Source organism: Cricetulus griseus, chromosome 3, assembly GCF_003668045.3.
Source record: "Cricetulus griseus strain 17A/GY chromosome 3, alternate assembly CriGri-PICRH-1.0, whole genome shotgun sequence".
Taxonomy (NCBI): domain Eukaryota; kingdom Metazoa; phylum Chordata; class Mammalia; order Rodentia; family Cricetidae; genus Cricetulus; species Cricetulus griseus.
The window spans coordinates 113,507,303-113,528,121 of record NC_048596.1 but is presented as its reverse complement, the minus strand read 5'-3'; the positions used below and the strand labels follow the sequence as shown (position 1 = coordinate 113,528,121).

The 20,819-nt window shown below is 44.2% G+C and overlaps 2 long non-coding RNA genes and 2 other non-coding genes across 4 annotated transcripts; 3 read left to right on the top strand and 1 right to left on the bottom strand.

The window, feature by feature from the left end:
- Positions 1-811: 811 nt before the first annotated feature.
- LOC113831661 lies at positions 812-7,890 on the bottom strand. Its single transcript, XR_003483804.2, has 2 exons — positions 7,679-7,890; positions 812-1,105 (listed from the first exon to the last, which is right to left on the bottom strand). It is a non-coding gene; the product is annotated as an uncharacterized LOC113831661 (long non-coding RNA).
- On the top strand, positions 949-1,109 carry LOC113831663. Its single transcript, XR_003483884.1, has one exon. It is a non-coding gene; the product is annotated as a U1 spliceosomal RNA (small nuclear RNA).
- A 62-nt stretch (positions 7,891-7,952) lies between the features above and the next one.
- LOC113831662 lies at positions 7,953-20,470 on the top strand. The gene is made up of 3 exons (XR_003483805.2): positions 7,953-8,008; positions 8,777-8,994; positions 18,861-20,470. It is a non-coding gene; the product is annotated as an uncharacterized LOC113831662 (long non-coding RNA).
- Positions 17,794-17,864, top strand: Trnag-ccc. Its single transcript has one exon. It is a non-coding gene; the product is annotated as a tRNA-Gly (tRNA).
- Positions 20,471-20,819: the final 349 nt, after the last annotated feature.

Below are 20,819 nucleotides of genomic sequence, written 5' to 3'. Positions count from 1 at the left end.
ACCCCTCCCCTTCCCAGACACAAAATAAATATAATGAAATGATTTTAATTAACATATTTTTATCCATGAATCAACTTAAACACTGCCAATAAAACGGGGAATGTTCCACTGGGTGTGGTGAGGGGAAAGTGATCACCCTCATGGTTTTCTGCAAAAAAAGTGTTCATTGGAAATAGCTTCTGGACAGAAACAATATATACCAAGAGGTTTAAAAATATACCAGATCTGTAGCCCAGTCATTCTGGTTGGAATTTGGCTCAAAGAAACAACTGACAGGGATTTTCAACACTAGGATACTGATGACTACAGTACTTCAAAGAGAAAATGAATGGAGGGCTCCAAAAGCAAAAGGAGCAAAAAACCATCTGTTCATACAAATGGATGGCTAGTAAGGACCACTAAAACTGGAACTGTTATATCAAAATGTAACAGGGCAAGGCATCACCACTAGGCTGGCAAATCCAGCTTCTTGGGTGATTTTTGGGTGGCAGTTGCAGAAAGAGCTCAAGTTCACAGCCTGCTGGGTTACAGAGTAACACCCCATCTCAAAAGAATGGGGGGGGAATGGATACAGCTCAGTGATAGAGGGCTTGCCAAGCACACGGGAATCCAGTCCTAGATCCAGTCCCTAGAACTGAAGAAACAAAAGTGCCAGTGGAATTATGGTATGCTTGGTTTGGTTTGATTGTGGTTGGCTGTTTCTGACATATGTATGGATTCTATATTTTAACATTTTCTTAGTTTTGTAATTAACAACTGAGTTCACTTCATACCAAACATACACAAATGGAGACAATATTTCAAAAGTAAATATGTTTCATTGTCATATTTAATATACTTGAAGAAATTGACATCCTAAAGCCAGGTGTGAGGAGACTGAGGCAAGAAGGTTGCAAGGTCAAGGAAGGCCTTGATCTTGCCAGGCCCTGTGTTACAAACTAATCAGTGATGTTCACTTGCCAGGGCAATGGCAAGGTCAAGAGGATGGCGTTCCCAGGGTAAGGCCTGTCTCTTGCAGTCTGATGTGCTGGCCCTGAGATTTCCTCACATCCAGGAAACTCAACTGCATAATTTGTGGTAATAGGGGACTGCACTCATTTTTCCCCTGTAAAGAAAAAGAAAAGCAAGAATAAACAAAAATAGTCCAAAGAAAACAGAATTTTCTATTGGCACAAGAACAATATAATGTTGTCACCAAGACCTATGCAGTAATTTCTCAGAAACTATAAAAAATGATCAAGAGGGCAGTCAAGATGACTCAGTGGGTAGAGGTGATTGCTTTGTGGCCAAGCCTGACAGTGTGCGTTAGATCCCTGGGTTCCATGTGATGAAGTAGAAGGGGAAAATCAACTCTGCAGAGTTGTTCTCCGACCTCCAAATGTGTACCACGGCACATGTACTCCCACATATATGAAATAAATAAAGTGTAATTTTAAAAATCCTTTAAAAAATGAAAAAGACAGCCCATGGCCCTCCCTCAAAGGCCTCTCTCTCTGTTTGTCTTATCTATCTCTGTTATGTCTCTCGTTGTTTGCCTATTTCTCCCTCCCTCCCTCCTTTCCTCCCTCCCTTCTTCCCTCCCTCCTTCCTTCCCTCCCTCCCTCCTTCCCTCCCTCTGTCTGTGTATGCATTCTTTTTTCTTTTCTCTTTCTTCTTTTCTCTCTCTCTCTCTCTCTCTCTCTCTCTCTCTCTCTCTCTCTCTCTCTCTTTGAGACAGGGTTTCTCTGCCCTGGCTGTCCTGGCACTTACTCTGTACATCAGGCTGGCCTCAAACTCACAAAGAATCTCTTGCCTCTGCCTCCCAAGTGCTGGGATTAAAGGTGTGTACCACCACTGACCGGCTATGTGGGTGTATTCTTTATCAATCACCATGAGTAAAGAAGATGTGGACAAGATCATTCAACCCTTTGAGGACCTGAATAGAACTAAAAGGTAGAAGGATGAAGTCTCTCCCATGGGCAACCTCTCCTCACAGACTCCCCTAGCCCCAGACTTTGGTCTCAGACTGGATTCAGACCTATGAACTGAATGACATAACTGGCTGCCAGCCAGCAGGTCATGGGATGTCTGGGCCCAACCCTACAGTCCCTCTCTAACTCATCCACCTCCTGTCATATGACCTGTTGGTCTGACTCTCTGAAGAACCCAAGTATGTGCTTTGGTGTTCTAGGAAGAGCAGCTATGCAACTGACCTGTTCCTACTCTCTGCTCCCATCTCAGGTGATGACATCCTTAATTAAAGGCCTGACCCCAGAGTTCTCTGTTGTCTCCTTTCTCATGTTTCTGCTTCTGCTAGCTCAACTACCCACGCATTTTCCCACACACCCTGTGGCTACATGACACTGTGCTACCCTCAGAAGGGACAAGCCCTTCCCAGGTCACACCATCTTTATTCTGCCACAGACATGCTTCCACAAGTCTTTATCTAGAGCATTCTTCCTGACCTTGGTCTTTGGTGAATGGTGGCATGGATACTGTCATTGGCCCCTTGGTGTATAACCTAGTTCCCCCTCATCCTTGTGGTCTCTCTGCTGTGTGTATTCTGCTAATTACTGAGTCTTTATCATCTCGTTAATAAGCTTTACAAACAGGCTTGCTTTAGTAGAGTAACCCAGCATAGAGAGCAGGGTAGACCTGGAGTTATGAATCCTCATTTTTAGGGCAGGAAAACCACTTCTCTGAAGCCAGGTTTTTCATGTATAAGAAGATCTAGCAACACCTCCTGGAAGAAAGTACCTTGTAATCCAAGTATGATGCCCACATTCTTCAGCACCTTGTGACCAGTTTCCATACATAATAAAAGTTCACAAAGAATGCCTGTAAGGCTAGGGATGTAACTTAGTTGGAACACGGCATGCTTAGCATGGAAAAAAAAAACCTGAGTTCTTTCTGAGAACCACACAAACTGGTCAGACACTTGTAATCTAGCCTTCAGGAGTTAGAGGCTGGAGAGTCAGAAGTTCAAGGTCACCCATGGCCACATAGCAAAGTCTGAGGACAACCTGAGCTAGAGATCTTGTTTCAAAAAGAAAAAGGATGGCAGGGTGGGGGCTTAGGGGAAAAGGGAAGGAAGAAGAAGGACAACAACAGCAACAACAAAACCCTCCAAAGACTCCCTTTTAACCTTTGGTAGGCCAATCAGTGATGAAGTACTTGGGTTCAAACCCTAGCTCTGCCAGTTACAAACTGCGTGAACCTGGGCACAAGGCTGACCTGCCTGCTGTAAGGGGACGGTGATCAAGGACATGTATACTAGATCAAGCACTAGGAACTGAGATGGCTTGCTATGGGTCTACCTCTGTCTTCCTTTTTAAACCTGTGAGATCACATCAGACAGGCACAGACAACAGAGGTTTTGTCTGTTTTCAGAAAATTCCTTTGCACACATGCTTTGCATTCTGTTTGCAAATCATAGTGCCTTGTATATAATGATTACAGTGGGGCTAGTGGTGATTACAGAAATGAATACTTTGGAGTAATTACTGTGCTCATGTATGATGTATTGATATTATACATGTATTGACTTATTTTGTTTGCCCAAACATATTTATGAAGTAGGTACTATGATTTTCTCCCATTGAAGATGAAGAAACTGTCATAGTGACATTAACTAATTTCCAAGGTTAAGGCACTAGTAAGTAGAAAAGTCTAGATTTACCCTTGATCTAACCACCATATTAAAATCTACTGAGTTTCAGTCTACTCAATGACTATTTGTCAACTGAAACCAAGTATGTATGAGTGAATTATTGTCACAGACTATGCTGAGAAAAGAGAAAAGAAACAGGCTTGCAGAAGATGACAAGATAGCCTGTGGCTCCCTCTGTCCCTGCACAGTTTGTCCCCTCACTAGGAGGTTGACTCTATTCCCCTACCCACTTGAAACTGGATTTGCCTGTACCTGCCTTTCTATGTAGCTCAGGTAGGCATAGGACTTACTACTGAAGTTAAGCCCATGAGTCTAACTTCTGATTGTGTCCTGAGTACTGGGATTATAACATGTTACCACATTCAACTAATTACCACTAAGAGCAGTGTGTGTGTTCTCGTTCTTTTTCTGGTTTGCTTGTTTGCTTTCCATTGTTCAAGACTGAGCCCAGGGTCTTAAGCATGCTAGATGAGCACTCTGCCACAGTCCCAAGTCTGTACATGGCTACTCTGATTAATAGAGCATGGTATAAATGATTCTGGGAACCTCCAAGCTTAGGTCTTAGGGTAACTTTTAAGTTCCTCCTGACTCTTTTGTTGCTTCCTATGGGGGAAGCCAGCTGCCACGATGTGAAGAAACTCATAACAGAAGCAGAGTGTTATGTGCAGAGAAATGGTGTGCCAATATCCACATCCTCCAGTGGTCCCAGCTCAGACACCATACTTCCAAGGTAAAACACCTTCTGACAACATTGCCGTCTTCCCCAGCCTTGTAGGGGATCCATGGGGAGACCTCCGGCCAAGCCCTTTCAGAGGACCCAAGGGAACAGTAACACATTGTTTTTACTGCCAAGCTTTACTGCATTTCCTTGACTAGCAGTAGGAAACTGGTTTTGTCCTGCCATGCAAAATCCTCTGTACCAGAAGCACCAGGGAGAAATTTCCACTTAACCTCGAGTCCAAGAAAAGCTGGGTAATGAAGTATCCTCTCCCTTCCTCCCCAAGTCCAGCCAGGGACTGTGAATTGTGTGTTTCAGAAGAGACCTTCTCACTTTGGCTGATGCAAGGCTCACTGCCAAGTGCTTTCTTTCCCTCCTGAACTCCAGGGTAGCCATCATTTGCAATTGTAATTGACTTTTCATTTTCACTTTGTGCTTCTCTACTTTCTTTCTTTTAATACCCCTATCTAGGTACTTATACTTTCCCCCTCCTCACCCCTCTTTCTTTCCTTCTCTCCAACATTCCCCCCTTTCTTCCTCTCCTTTTTTCGGAGACATGCCTCTTGTTGCCCAGGCTGCTCACAGAACTACTATGTAGCTGAGGATGACCTTGAATCCCTGGTCCTCTTGCCTTCACCTACCAAATGCTGGAATGACAGGCATGTACCGCTATGCCTAGCTTCTTTGTACGGACACACACACACACACACACACACACACACACACACACACACACACACACACACACACACACACACACACACACACACACACACACACACACGGACAGAGTTTACAAAAAAAAGGAAAAGTCACCAGGTTGGGCTAAACCATGGCCTTGTCCTCCGGGAGAGACACCTTCAGTCCCATGGTTGTTGTGTAATTTGCACAGTGACAGTAAAGGGGGAGGGGTAGTGGATGCACTTTGAGAGAACAGAATGAGCCAGTATTGTGGGGCCTTGGTAGATAACCCTTTCAAGATGCGGGTGCAGGGCTAGCTCTGGGGACAAACAAAAACCAGTGCAGAACCGAAAGGTGTTTTGTACTGGCATGAAGGAGAGCCAGCAGGTGATGTATCTTGTACTGTGTTCAAGGCCACATGTTAGCTGGGGGTGAAATTAAATCAAATGCTGTAACTACATTATAAGGGCCTTGGGGGGAATCACTTTCTCTTCTAAGGGGATCCGCTGTCAACACAGGAGCTCAGGTTCCAACTCCACACTCCACAGGCAGCCTGCCTTCTTTCCCTGGTGAAGTTCTATTGTTGCTTCCTGATACAGCCTGGTTCCTTAAGCAAGGCTAGGAGGCTTAATCCCAGACTCGCAGAGGGGAAAATGGAACTGCATCTGCTGCAGCAATGTTTAGTGCTAGGACTATAGGGAATGTTTACCTTTCATTTCTTCTTCCCTTATGCTTTCCAGATGTCCTATAATGAACATTGTTACTTGCAGAATGTTGGAAAATAAAAAAATAAGCTTTAGTTTTGTAATGCCTTCTGTGCCGTACTAAAAGGACTTCAGTTTATTTTGTAGGCAGCAGAGACACATTGGACTATTTAGGAAAGGAATAATCCCATCTGGTCTGGGAGGAGTGCCCAATGCAGTGTGGAGGTGTCTCCAGAGCATCTGCCAGTGCCATGCCCCAGAAACACGGAGAACCGCAGGATGATTCTACAAACGTTATGGATGGGCTCCAGTGTAAGGCCCACTAAGAAACCTCTCCACTTCCGAGTCTGCTGTTGCTTGGCAACCCTCTCAGTGACACCCTTTCTTTTCTGCCAACAGCTCTTCCAAATCTGCCATTTCTTTCCCAGCTCTGCTTGTGCTCTCTCTACAGGTGATGGCAGAAGGAACTCATTATTGTTAGGGTGCCTTGGTGGGATTCCTCTTGCCTTCCTGCTGCCTATTAGGCCTGGTGACTCAGCAGCTAGTTCCCAACACATGCTTGATATCTTCTCCAATCAGAAGGGGAAAAAAAAGGAACTCTTATGTTGGAGGTAATATTTTAATGTAATATATTTTAATGCACAATATTTGCCTTTGTTCTAGGAACAGATCTGAGTTTGGAGGGCTCCTGACAAAATTTTCAGATTCTTGTGCTCAGGACTATGAATCTCTTCAGGGACAGGTGGTTAGAAACAGAAACAAGGATAATTTATTATGAGAGGGTAAGGTATTCCTAAGACTGGGAACAGGCTTGTGAGCTCATAGGTAGTGATTTCCTCCCACACAAAGCCTTCCTACTTGGGGTGGGGGAGCACTTAAAACAGGATGTTCTAAAAGCAGCCAGAACATTCCCTCCTGCAGGGGACCTTGTTAAGCTCAAGAAGTAAGAAATTCAAGGCTTCAGGAAGTCCCTAAAACATACCAGATCCACTGGGCCCCTCCTTCCCTAAGCATCTATAAGCTGTAAGGACTGCTGACAGACACTGGTAGACAAACTGAGCTCCTGTAGAACAGCTGAGCTGCCTGGAAGGGGCAGAGACCAACTGAGTTGCCCAGAAGAGATGCTCTTCAAGTTGTCAAGCAATGAGCTCCAGGTTTCCGGCTTTGTGAGCCCCTACCACCATGGGGGATGGGCTTTTGGTGATGCAGCTATCTTTGGGTCATTTCTGCTCCTGTAAATAACCTCTCCCCCATATTCCTATAAGTAACTTCAGTAAACAACAAGTAGGGCTTCGGCAATCCTCTGTCTGTCTCTGTCTCTCTCTTCCCGCTCAGTAGACCAGGCTGGCCTCTGCTAGAGATCACAGAGATCCACCTGTCTCTGCCTCTGGAGTGCTGGGGTTAAAGGCATGTGTCACCACTACCATCAGGCAGGCAATTTCTTTACTTTAGTCTTTCGTTTGTTCCATATCTGAGGTGAGTAGGAACACACACACAAAGGCTCATGACCTTTTATAGGCACCCATTTTTCTATGTATCTCAAGAGCTTTTGTGCTGCTTGCTACCTGCAAGATGGGGAATGGGCTCCCTGTCGTCTGCCAGCCAGCTTCTTTCATATGCTAATCTTGCTGCTGCCACCTCCAACCCCTATCCCCCACCCACAGCTTCAAATCCTATGGTCATAGAATGTTTTAATGAAAGGAAACCACAAGACTAAAGTTCCCACAGTCCATGATGCTGAAACCTGCCAAAGCATTTCAGTCTTACAGAGGATGACCTTTCTCCTCCTAAACAAACCTTTCTTCTGATGGAGACAGTCATTCCTGTGAACGTAGAAACTACTCTCTCTGCTTCAGTCTCTACACTTCCTGGAACCTCCCCGAATCTTGTAGAGTATCATCTTGTAAGCAAATGGACAAACCTCACCTTCCTGCTATCCTCCTGCACAAGCTTCGTTGCTCCCTTGTCGCTCCATGGCTACAAGAAGGGAAGGATGGTCCTTGCTCGTTAGCTCTACTGTCTCAGTATCGAAGAGTCCTCAGCCCAGTGGCTCTGTGTATCAAAACTTCCTAAGCCAGTCTCTGAAGGAGAGACGTAAGGGAAGTTCCCTAAGAAACCCACAGCCACAAGCCCTTGTAGGCTACTTCCTGAGAGTCACCAAGTGCTTCCTGTCTGTTATGATAAAGCTTCGGGGGGGGGGGGGGACCTTGGCAGATTCCACCAGGCAGGGAGAACTTGCCGGCAGACAGAGCATAAGTGAGAAGTTTTATTAGAAAGAGAAAGGGAAATGGGGTGGGAGGGGGGGAGAAAAGAGGTAAAGAGACGGAAGGAGGGGAGGGGAGGGGAAGAGAGGGGAGGGGAGGGGAGGAAAGGGAGACAGGAAAAGTATTGTCTGCCCCAGGGGAACTGCAGGAAAGAGAGCGTAAGTTGGGGGGGGGGTGTCTTCTTTAAAGGGGTCCTTTGCACCTGCATGCAGACTAGTAGTCATGGAACCTGGGGCTGACCAGGGTACTGCCTGAGTGCATTCTGCCAGGTGACAGGGGCAGGCCAGCACAATGCCTGAATCCTTATGCTATCAGCTAAGCCAGTTTCCAACTCCATGCTCCACAGGAATAATTTCTTATCCCCAGGTGTTAGAAATAGTAGCCCCAAGTGCAAATTCTCACTTTCCACAGCCTTTGGTATTAAGTCTTTGACAAACTCAAGAAACTATGTTTCTTCAAATGAGCTCCGTGGACTATTATAAACACTATGGGGTCTGTAATCTGGAAACAAAGGTATTTTGACTCTGGATGAGTAAGTGGCCCAGTAACCATTCATGACTACTCCGTGCCAGCACAGAGATGTCACTGCTAAAGAAGGGCTCTAGGAGAGTGTACCACACAGTGCCAGGAAGCTTCCACCTCACATCTTGGAAAGATAGGCGTCAGCACATTTACTCCAGAGCAGAGCAAAGCATCTAGAGTGCCTAACAAGAGGTCCAGAGCAACTCCCCTTCATCGGGCCTGCCTCTGTACCCCGCAGGATAGAGTACTGCTGCAACATGCTCTTTAGGAGGCTGGCATGCAGGAAGTTCTCCAGGGAGTGCTGTTGGCAGCAACATCTGTGACACAGAAGGAAGAGAACCACCTTGGCAGAAAGAAGGAGAGGTGGATGATGAAGCCACCTCAATCAAAATCTTGGCTGCCCAAACAGGAACTCTGGAGACTGGCAAGGTTGAATAATTCTCCATGGTCATACAGGTGAGAGTGACATGGCATCTCATAGTATTAAAACTGACTTCGGAGAAGCAAGAGAAACTTAGAAACTCCAGGGTTAATGGTTTCCCAAAGTGCCACAGAATGTTAAATATAGTTCCAGCATATTTTTATAAGTATGCAGGGAGGACCGACTAAGGGGAAAACATCTGTAAAGGCTGGAGGGAGGAGCAAGAGGTTGAGAACCTATTCCAGAGAATGCTCAGGGGAAGTTATTGTGTAAGCCTAGGCAGAGCCTCAGGCACTTAATTACAGAGGAATGAGGAAAGAGGAAACGCCACCAGGTGGGCTTCTCCAGGCCTTGTGGAGCCACGTGGGTGTCTCCTTGAGGAAGAAATGTCCCTTTCAGAGACAAGGCTGTGTCCATAATGTAAAGGGCGGATTACAAACAGGAACAATCATAGATAAGAGGATGATACAGCAAACCCAGAAAGACAGAATGAGAGAGGGTGAACACAGGGAGAGATTTGCCAGAGATTAAGTCAGATAGATTGGTAAGGTTTGGAAGCTGATTTAGGAGATGGGGGAAGGGAGTCAAATGCAACCTGGAGCCTTGGTGCTTTTGGTTTCTGGGAAGAGATGGTCCCATAGGCAGAGCAAACCTAGAATACATTTTAGAGTCAATAATGTGTGCGAGGTCCCTGCAGGACACTTGGGGGGCGGTGAATTATGGAAGAAGTGATGTTTGAAATTGTGGGGGTAAAGGGAGGTTCTGGGGCCCACAGCAGAGGCAAAGAAAAGGGAATTAGAAGGAGTGGAGATGAAAGGAGGAAAAGAAGCAGGAGAGGAGGGACCCATTCCAGTATAGTGGCTTACATTTGTTTCCCTAGCACTCATGAGGCTGAGGCAAGAGGACCAAAGGTGCAAGCCAAGTCCAAGCTACATAGTGAAAGCCCACCTGAAAACAAACAAACAAATAAACAAAAATGATTTGCAAGGCAGAGGGGGTCAACATATCAGACAAGAAAAGTTGGGAACATAAAGGCAATTTTGAGACACAGTATCATATATCCCAGGGTGTCCTATATCTCGGGGTGTCCTTCAACTTGCTTTGTAGCTGAGGATGACCTGGAACTTTCCATCCTCCTATCTCTACTTCCTAAATTTGGGTATTACAGGTATAGGCCACTATTCATGGCTTATGCAGTGCTGAGGACCGAACCTAGGGCCTCATGCCTGTAGGCAAACACTATTGCCCAAGCCCACGACATTTGTTTAAGTGTTAGAAGATCCACCACCATCTTAGAAAGAACATGTTTAACAGAATGAAAGCCACACCATTAGGGACTGGAGATCCCAGCAAAGAGTTTGGACTCAGAAACCCGGTAGGCCCACCTGGTCCCATTACTTACTGGGCTCATAGTCTTCAGTGAGCCCTCTGCTTCATTAACTCATCTGTACACATTTGGATGGTGAGTCAGCTTTAAGAAGACTAGAGATCAAAAAGGGTATATGTTTACAGAGCAAGGCATGTATTAATTGCTCAATAAAAGCCCCCGCTAGGGTGTGTGTGTGTGTGTGTGTGTGTGTGTGTGTGTGTGTGTGTGTGTATGTTGCTAAGGACTAAACTCAGGGCTAATGCAAGCTTGGCAAGCACTATCCAGTGAGTACCATCACAAGCCTTGGTTAATGTATTTGTCTGAGCTTTTGGTGAGGAAGAGGGTAAAGTGGGTTGCATTCATTTCTTTGCTGCACAGTAAGAAATAACCACAAATTGGGTGGGTTGACAGGTGATAACCTGACTCTACCATGAGCCTGGAAACTGTAAGCCTGAAGTTGAAGAGTTATTAGGGCTTGATTGATTCTGGCTTCTGGGGTTCCCAGATGTTTGGAAGCAGTGTTCACCTCTGCTGCTATCTTCACATGACATTCATTCTGGTAACACACTGGCTGGGACAAAACCAATTTCACCCCAGTGGAAATGTCCCTGCTTTATCTTTAGCTAATGTCAGAACTGGGCACATCTCTGGAGGCAGGGTCAGTGGCTATAGCATGCTCTGTACACTCCACTGTAAGGCTCTGCTTACAGTTTCCTGAGAAACTGTGAAAAAAAAATAACAAATAGGATTAGTCTGGGGGCAGTTATGGAGGTAAGATGGCTACAGTTGTGTAAAGCTGGATTTGTATGCAACAGTCATTTGTCGGCCGCAAATCTACAGTGATTTTGCCTAGTTGTTCTGTGAATTAAATATTCAGAGACTGTTTCCAAATGATGACATGTTCTGAGTTTGAGATGGATACTAGTCTGGGTCAAACACTCTTCCATTACATGAGGATAAGGCCTGGTTTAGAGACATCCATGGTGTTTGTGTTGAGGAGGGGAGAAACATGGCTCCATCCCATTGATTATTTTCTGTGATGGAAGACAACAAATTTTGATGGGGAGAGGCATCCACTGAGGGGCATTTGAGAAGCACTGCCCATGAGAATGGGAAGAGAATGAGAGCCATAGAAGTGCAAAAATGTAAGTACAGGGAAGGGGTGGGATAGCTTTGCCAGAGGCAGCATCATGCCTGCATACTTCAGTATAAGCAAGAAAAGAAAGATGATAGTGTATAAACTGGCTTCACATAATTATAAGAAACATCTGAGACCATCAGTTTATAATGAGAAAAGGTCTATTCTGGCTCACGGATTTAGAGGTTCTGTCCATGATCAATTGACCTCTAAGATGGGGCAAAGATTCAGCAGGAGTGATGGGAGGCAAACTACTCAATTCACAGCCAGGACATGGGGGTAGCCCCCAGTGACCTGAAGGATGCTCACTAGGGCTCACCTCTTAAAAGATCCACCACTTCCTAAGAATGCCACTCTGGAGACCAAGCCTACAACACATACATTTTGGGGACACTCAAGATCCAAATACTGACAGAGCATGTGGTTGGGGCCCTGGATTTTGTCATCTGGCTAGTCAGTTGTGTGAACTATTATTTACTGAAAATTGTGGAGGAAGAAATGGTTGAACAGGCTAACAAGGAGAACTTAGGCTCCAAATAATTCCTTGGTATGTGCAACCCTGTTCGTGACCATATTTCAAGCAACAGTGAGGACTCAGGTGAGCTATTAGAAGCTATTCATTAAAAAGAGGGCTTTGCAGGGTTAGAGAGATATTCAGTTGGTGAGGTACTTGCCTTGAAAACATGAATATCTGAACCAAATGCACCTGTGTGAAATACCAGGCATGATGCTATATGCTTTTGGTGCCAGCCCTGGGGAGGTAGAGACAGGCAGATCTCTGGGTCTCTCTGGCCAGTGGCCAAGCTGAATCAACAAGCATCAGATCCAAGCGAGAGTCTCTGTATCAGAAAACACAGTAGAAAACATTCTGAATGATATCTGAAGATGGACCTCTGGCCTTCACATGCAGGCACACACATGCAAACATACAAAGGACTTTGCTGAGTAATGATACCTGCAAAAGCATTCCCAGCTCTGCGAGGGAATGGCAGGACAGGTTGTCTTCCTTTAAAATTGTTTATCTAAACCTTCTGCAAGACAAAGGATACTGTCTATAGGACAAAATGGCAGCCCACAGAATGGGAAAAGATCTTCACCAACTCCACATCTTACAGAGGACTGATATCCAAAATATATAAAGAACTCAAAAAACTAGATTTCAACAAACCAAATAATCTAATTAAAAAATGGGGGTGCTGATCTAACCAGAGATTCTCAACAGGAGTCTCAGAGGGCCAAGGATCACTTAAAGAAATGTTCCACATCCTTAGTCATTGGGGAAATGCAAATCAAAACTACTCTGAGATTTCACCTTACACTTGTCAGAATGGTTAAGATAAAAAACACAAGTGATAGCTCATGCTGGAGAAGATGTGGAGCAAGGGGAACACTCTTCCACTGCTGGTGCGAGTGAAATTGTGTGCAGCCACTTTGGAAATTAATATAACAGTTTCTCAGAAAATTGTTAGTTGATTTACCTAAAGACTTAGCTATACTACTTCTGGACATATACCCAATGGACACCTCATCCTAACACAAGGACAATTGCTCAACTGTGTTCACAGAAGCTTCATTCCTAATAGCCAGAAACTGGAAACAACCTACATGTTCCTCAACTGCTGAAGAATGGGCAAAGAAAATGTGGTACATTTGCATAATGGAGAATTTTTTATTATTTAGCTGTTAAATACAATGACATCATGAAATTTTCTGACAAATGGATGGAACTAGAAAAGATCATCCTGAATGAGGTAACCTAGACCCAGAGAAACAAACATAGTATGTGCTCACTTATAACTGGATATTATTTGTAAAGTAAAGGATAACAAATCCACAGACCTAGAGAGGCTAAGTAACAAGGAAGGCTCAAGGGTGGAGGGGGCACATGAATCTCACTGTGAAAGGGAAAGAGAATAGACATTGTCAGTGGAGGGGTATCTGGGTTGGAGGTGGTGATTGAAATAGGAGGGATAAGGTGGGGTAGGATGGAGGGAGAGAGTACTGGGAGAGACAATGGAATCGGGTGTCTCTGGAATGAGCTGGAATCTCTGAAATGAGCTAGAATCCTAGTGCAATGGAAACTCTCAAGAATCTATGAGGGTGATCTAGCAATGTGCCAGGGGGTAGGGGGGGAATACAGAGCCTGAACTGATTATCTTCTATAACCAGGAAATACTTTCAGTGGAGGGACTAGAACACTAACCCAGCCATTAAACCTTCGGCCTACAATTTGTCCTGCCTACAAGATGTGCTGGGGTAAAGGTGTTGCAGAAATTGTGAACGTGGCCAACTAATGACTGCTGTAGTTTGAGACCCATACCATGAGAGGAAGCTCACCTTTGACACTGCCTAGAGGGCCAGGACCCAGAGGCAGGATAGTCCAGAGACCTAGGATAGAACCAAACATGACTGGAAGACGACAAAAAAAGTCAATGAAAGGATTCTGAATGCCATTTTGTTATACTCATAGATTGGTGCCTAGCCCAATGTTCATCAGAGAGGCTTCACCCAGAAACTGATGGAAACAAATGCAGAGACCCACAACCAAACATTATGCAGAGCTTGGGGAATCCTGTGGAAGAAGGGGAGGAAGGATTGTAAGAGACAGAGGGTTCAAGGACACCACAAGAAAACCCACAGAATCAACTAACCTGGTTTCATAGGGTCTCACAAAGACAGAACCAACCTGCAAGGGAGCCTGCACTGGGACTGAACTAGGCCCTCTGTACATATGTGACAGCTATGTAGCTTGGTTTTCTTATGGTACGTCTAACAGTGGGAGCAGGGGCTGTCTGACCCTGTTGACTGCTTTTGGTATTGTTTTCCTCCTAGTGGGCTGCCTCATCCAGCCTTAATAGAAGAGGTGGTGTCTAGTCTCATGGCAACTTGATACACCAAGGCTGGTTGACATTCATGGGAGGCCTGCATTTTTCTGAAAAAAAAAAATGGAGAATTGGGGAGGGGCTGGGAGGAGAGGAGGAAAACTGTTGTTGGGATGTAAAAACAACAACAAAAATGACAAATACAAAATAGATTGTTTATCTAATTATGGAGCATAAGACTTAAGTCTGGTGTTCACTGTTAAAGCAGAAGAAGGAAACACCACACAATTAACCTGTATCTGGGTTCATGTACAATCCAGAAATCATTTAAAGTAAATCCATCACCCATGTTTAAATAATTTCCAAATCTACAACAAACATTAGGGGAGCCGTTTATGATTTACAAACAAAGAATTACTGGAAGGGGGAGGAGCCTCTATGTTCTCTGGGATTGAACAGGGAATAACAGAGATAGGCAATTTCTTCACGGACTCTTTCTCGGGTGTGAGGGACAGCTATGTGAGGAAAACCTTGTATTATAGCTGCATGCAGAGCTGTGTCAAATTAGATGTGACTGAAAAGGTTGGTTGATGGGTCTAGTGTCAGGATTTCTTGGGGGCTACTGACGAGTTAGTAGTGTATAGCATTATGCATGCATTGACACACAAAAGATAAAACTGTCAGAATCTGTGAAGAGTCTCACGGAACCTTTGTGAATGAATTCAGACAAGGCTGCCTCCTTTTCATCTTACTCTTCAGTCAAGAGACCAGGAGAGGGTTGGGAATGTAGTCTAGTTGGTATGGTGCCTGAGTAGCATTTGGGAAGCCCTAATACCCCATAGACTGAGTGTGGTGATACACATGCAGAATCCCAGCACTTGGGAATTGGAGTTAGGAGAATCAGTTAAAAATCATTGGGTCATTCTCAGCAGTACAGCAAGTTTGAGGTCAGCCTGGACTATAAAAGACATCGCCTCCCCAAAACAAACAAACAAAATAAAAAGCAAAGAAACCCGACGTGGCTCTGCTTAATAGACAAGAGAAGGTCAATGTTAGCTCTTGCCTTGTTAGCCTGATGGTGCAAGTCTTATCCTCAGACCTTTGAACTTAAGACAATGATATAGTCATCCAGGGAGAATGTTTATCAGGCACCAACTTCTTCAGTGCCACATAATTCTCATGTGCTGTCATTACACAATTGGTCCGTGCCTTCCTTAGCCATCTGGGAGGTTCAGTGAACAGGAACATCTGATGTCCCTAGTATGTTGAGACACTTAGCTGTGAGCCCACACACAGTTTGATTGAAGAGCACTGTGAGTGTGCTAAAAGCTGTAAATATGGGTACTGTGATAATAAGTGAGAAGCAGCATGGTTAATTGATGCTATTTGACTGGTGAAGGCAGCAATTATGGAATGATCCAGTCTGGTGTGCCCCAAAGAGCGGCAAGGACCTTTTATGCAAAGAGACTGGTCAGAAAATTTGCATCCCACTCACTCTTGAGACCACCAGAAATGATATTAAGCCTCGAGTTTTGATATATGGAGAAAACTGCCTACCTGTCTGTGTGCCTCTCTGTCTGTCTGTCTGTCTGTCCATCTATCTTTACAGTCTTTTAACTTTCTAGTCAGTTGGCAGTACCAAGAGACACTGGGTCCCCATGTCCCACCAAACCTCAGGCCCTTTGCAGATCCACCAGGGTATGATGTGCCTGGAAAGCTTTTCCCTGACTAGAGTATAATGAGAACAGGATAACGCAGGGATACAAATTTTCAGGGCTGCAGGGCTTATGACAATGACATCACTGCTGCTGCAGAGTTGCAGACTATCCTTGTTCTCCATGTAGATCCAGATGCTTTCCATTTGCATGTTCAATTGTACATTAAAGCCCCCAGATCCCTGAACTCGATTTATTTATTTCAAAAAGAAAAAAAAAAAAGCTGTCGTGAGATGACTGTAAAAGGGAATGGTGTGAAAGTGTATGCATTTCTCTGCAGTTTGCTTTCACAGCTCATTTCCCAGATGGCATGCAGATGTGTGCCTTCGTTCTTGGGCCTCTCCCTAGGCAACCTCACATTTAAATCTTGAACACCAGCGTCCTTCTCTTCCTGCATCTTTCAACTCCTATTCCACCTGCCTAGGAGACATTGCTTCTGGAATGGTCTGTAGCCCCTCCATTCCAGATATCCACCCTGAGTTTCCTGTCTTCCCAGCTCATTCAGCCATGTTCTCAACTCAGTGGTTAACACTGCCTGAAAATCAGAAGCAGACAGGCTGGCATTATTGTTGAAGGATTAAGAGGTGTATCACAGAGGGGTAGGGCCTTTCAAATTGAACTCTGTCTCTACTTGTGAGTATGATGCAAGTGCTCACTGTCATCATGTACCATAACTCTCTGAGACTCTGAAAATTGAGGGCCACATTAAACGCTTCTTTTTTTGACTTTTTAAATTTGAATTACAAACAAGATTGACATGACATGACACAAACATGACAATCCCAGTTCCCTTCTACCTCCCATCCTCCCCTACCACCCCTCAACTAAAACCCTACCTATTACATATCCTTTCTTCTAATCTACACCTGACTCAACCTTTCTGCTCCCTCATGACCTCTGCGTTCTTACTTTTCTTCCCTTCTCATTCTCGTAGCTCCCTCCCCACCTCTTCTCATGTTCTCAATTTGCTCAGGGGATTGTGACCCTTTCCCATTCTCCAGGGGACAATGTTTGTCTCTTTTAGGGTCCTCCTTGTTTACTAGTTTCTCTGGCAGTGTGGATTGTAGGCTGGTAATCCCTTACTCTAGGTCTAAAATCCACATATGAGTGAGTACATATCATGTTTGTCTTTTTGTGATTGGGTTACCTTGCTCAGAATGGTTTCTTCAAGTTCCATCCATTTTCCTGCAAATTTCAAGATTCCATTGTTTTTTTCTGCTGAGTAGTACTCCATTGTGTAAATGTACCACATTTTCTCTATCCATTCTTCGGTTGAGGGGCATCTAGGCTGCTTCCAGTTTCTGGCTATTACAAAGAATGCTGCTAGGAACATCGTTGAACAGATGTCCTTGTTGTCTGAATGTGCTTCTTTTGGGTATATGCCTAGGAGTGGAACTGCTGGATCTTGTGGTAGACTCATTCCCATTTTTTTGAGGAGTCGCCATACTGATTTCCAAAGTGGCTGTACAAGTTTGCACTCCCACCAGCAGTGGAGAAGTGTTTCCCTTTCTCCACATCCTCTCCAGCATAAACTGTCATTGGTGTTTTTGATTTTAGCCATTCTAACAGGAGTAAGATGGTATCTCAGAGTTGTTTTGATTTGCATTTCCCTGATGGCTAAGGATGTTGAACACTTTCTTATGTGTCCTTCAGCCATTTTAGATTCCTCTATTGAGAACTGTCTATTTAGTTCTGTATCCCACTTTTTAATTGGATTTAAATGCTTCCTTCTATAAGTTGCCTTGGTCATGGTGTCTTATCACAGAAATAGGAGAATAACTAAGGCTTTAGCATTGGTGGTTCAATGGTAGAATTCTCGCCTCCCACTTGAGAGACCCAGGTTCAATTCCTGGCCAATGTGGTCTAGTTCCTCCTTCCCATTCTGCTTGCCACCTATAGGGTGTTTTAGTGAGGGGAGAGAAATCTAGCACCAGGACCCAAGTCTTATCTTTGAAGGGTGGTGGTGGCACTCGGGAGGCAGAGGCAGGCGGATCTCTGTGAGTTCGAGACCAGCCTGGTCTACAAGAGCTAGTTCCAGGACAGTTTCCAAAGCCACAGAGAAACCCTGTATCGATAAAACAGAACAAAGAGAGAGAGAGCGCGAGCGAGAGAGTAACTAAGACAGCTACTCTTTCCAAGGGACTCAATTACAAACTCCCAATATTTGGAGATGCTAATAGATATAATTTTAATAAATCATTAATAAGCCCCTCTTTAATTTTTCCCAGTCTTTTCCTTTGGAGTGAACAATCTAGTAAGGAAGTTTTGAACATGTCTCCCCAGTGCCCAACTCAGCCCAAACTCTTCTAAGTAAAAAAATAAATCTCTGACCATTCCCATTTTTCATGACACCAGAATGAGCAAAGGTGGTACTTAAAGGAGAACTTACATGTGAAAATCTGAGGTAAGCTTCATTTTATTTCCTTGTGCAACCTCTATTAAAATCTCTAATATCAAATGTTAAGCAACATATTATTAGGGAAATAATGTGAATAGTGTCTGGGGCCCTGGCTGGGACTTTCACAATACTCTGTGAAGACAAATGATAGACAAGAAAAATCAATACATTCTGAGGGTGGCCATCAAGATGTATGGACAAACTCACATTAAATGTCTTCATATCTAAAGATGATATGATGATGGTAAGACTGGGGAGAATGAGCTTCAAAAGGGTTTCTCTTCTCTATGAACCACCCTTCCTTTGCCAGTCCCCAGCCTTGGATATGAACACCCTTTGTTCTTTGGCATGGGCAGTGAGTTTTGCTAAGGAAAACTGCTATTAGGCAACACCAGCTGCACCTTTGGTTCTGTTCCTGTGTCCTTACTCATCCCTTGTTGGTACCTTGCTTTAATTCAGGCCACACCTTATGCTGTATCAAACCCTAGCACCGTGGATCCTTAGAGACTGGGGCAGGATGGAGCATGCCTAGAAGCTTGGCCACTCAAAGCCATGCCCAGTGAGGAATTCTCAAAAGAATTCTAGGTGTGTCACTGGAGCACACAAGAGCTGCCTTCAGAAGTCAGAGAGTCCTCTGGGAGATTCAAAGGACTGGAACTTGAACTGAGTGTCAAGAACTTCAGGACAAAAGGGTTCGAAGATCAGGATAAGCAAGATCCTCCAGGAAGCTTCTCAAGAGAGTTTCCTTTCCCTGGATCAATGCTGACTCTTCAGTTACTGATGGAACTAGAATTTGGGGGTCCCTAATAGTCAAATAGACTATTATCTTTTTACAGCTTCAGATTTATTTTTAAAAATATCTCCACATTGCTTTATGTGCGGGAGATACATTCTTTGTGGTTAAAAGAGCTTCTGCTGGGAAGGAGAATATGAATGTGAAAAGATAATTGCTGCATGGTATTAGAAGTGCCACACTAAAGGATGTCTCCGACAGCACAAAAGAGGGAGTGACGACTGCTGCAGAAGTGGGAGAAGGTTTTCTATAAAGGAGGTGGGTTTTAAGATCCATCTTATATAATCAGGCCAATGTGTTCACTTGGGAGAAATAATGTTTGCAGAACACTATTTGTGTTCACATGGCAGGAAGCATTTAAGATCAGAGTTGGTATCATTTTAGAAGAACTTGAGATCTTTGTGCCTTTAATTATGGGAGAAACTACCAGAGATGAGTAGTGGATGAGTGAAAAGAAGACTCCCCCATTGTTCTAAAAAGTTGTGAAATGTCACATGAGGTGGCTAGACATTGAGGCCACTGAAGAAATAAGGAAGTTGGCCACGGGGAACAAGGGAGGGGCAGGTAATTGTGGGAGAATTGATACCGGGTTCATGAAGATACAAGATCAAGTGAGAATGGCTCACAGATACCAGCTGGCATGGCTGAGTAGTTGATGAGAATGGGGCAGAGCAGGAGGTAATCGAGAGCTGGACTTTGGTTGTGGTGATTTACAGATATGCCTGGAGCTTCAAGTTGGAATGGTCTGATGAAATGAAGTCCAGAAGAGAGAGGCTGCAATATATTATCACAAGAGGCTGTCAAGATGCCTTCTCAGGAATGTCTTCCTTACTTTAAGAACATTTTCCAAATAAGCCCGGTGTGGCAGCACATGTTTGTAATCCCAAAACTCCGAAAGCAGAGGCAAGCAGATCACTGTGAGTTCTAGGCCAGAGTATATATCCAGATGCTGCCTCAAAACAATTAAAATGAAATTTCCAAAACATATAACAGCCTAGGAAACAATCCTGCTGTTAATATCAAGTTTCAATATTGATTACCAACTATGACTCAACTATCCCTCTGTTGCTTACCTAGTTTATCATTTTAAATACAATATGTTTTTACTTTGTATACAATATTTTAAATAATTTTTTGAGATTTTCATATATGTGTACAGAGTATTTTGATCATATTCATCCCACACTCTTCCCCCAAATCCTTCCTAAGCCCCTCCCCACCTCTTCACTCCCCTCCCAATTTTATGTCTGCCCTAGTTAATGTTTATACTGCAATAAAACACCATGACCAAAAGCAGCTCGGGCAGGAAAAGGTTTATTTTATTTTTCAACTCAGAGGTCATACTCCTTCACCTAGAGCAGTCAGGGGAGGAACTCAAAGGAGGAACCTGGATGCAGAAACTAAAGCAAAAGCCATGGAGAAATGCTGCTTACTGGCTTGTTCCCTGGGCTTGCTCAGTTTGCATTCTTATACAACTCATAACCACTTGTCCAGGGTGGCATTACCCACAGTGAGCTAGTTCCTCCCACACCAATCATTAATAAGGAACATGACTGTCAAATGTGTTTACAGCCCATACAGCTCATTGTTGTGGACGAATTTCTAAATTAGGAGTCCCTCTTTCA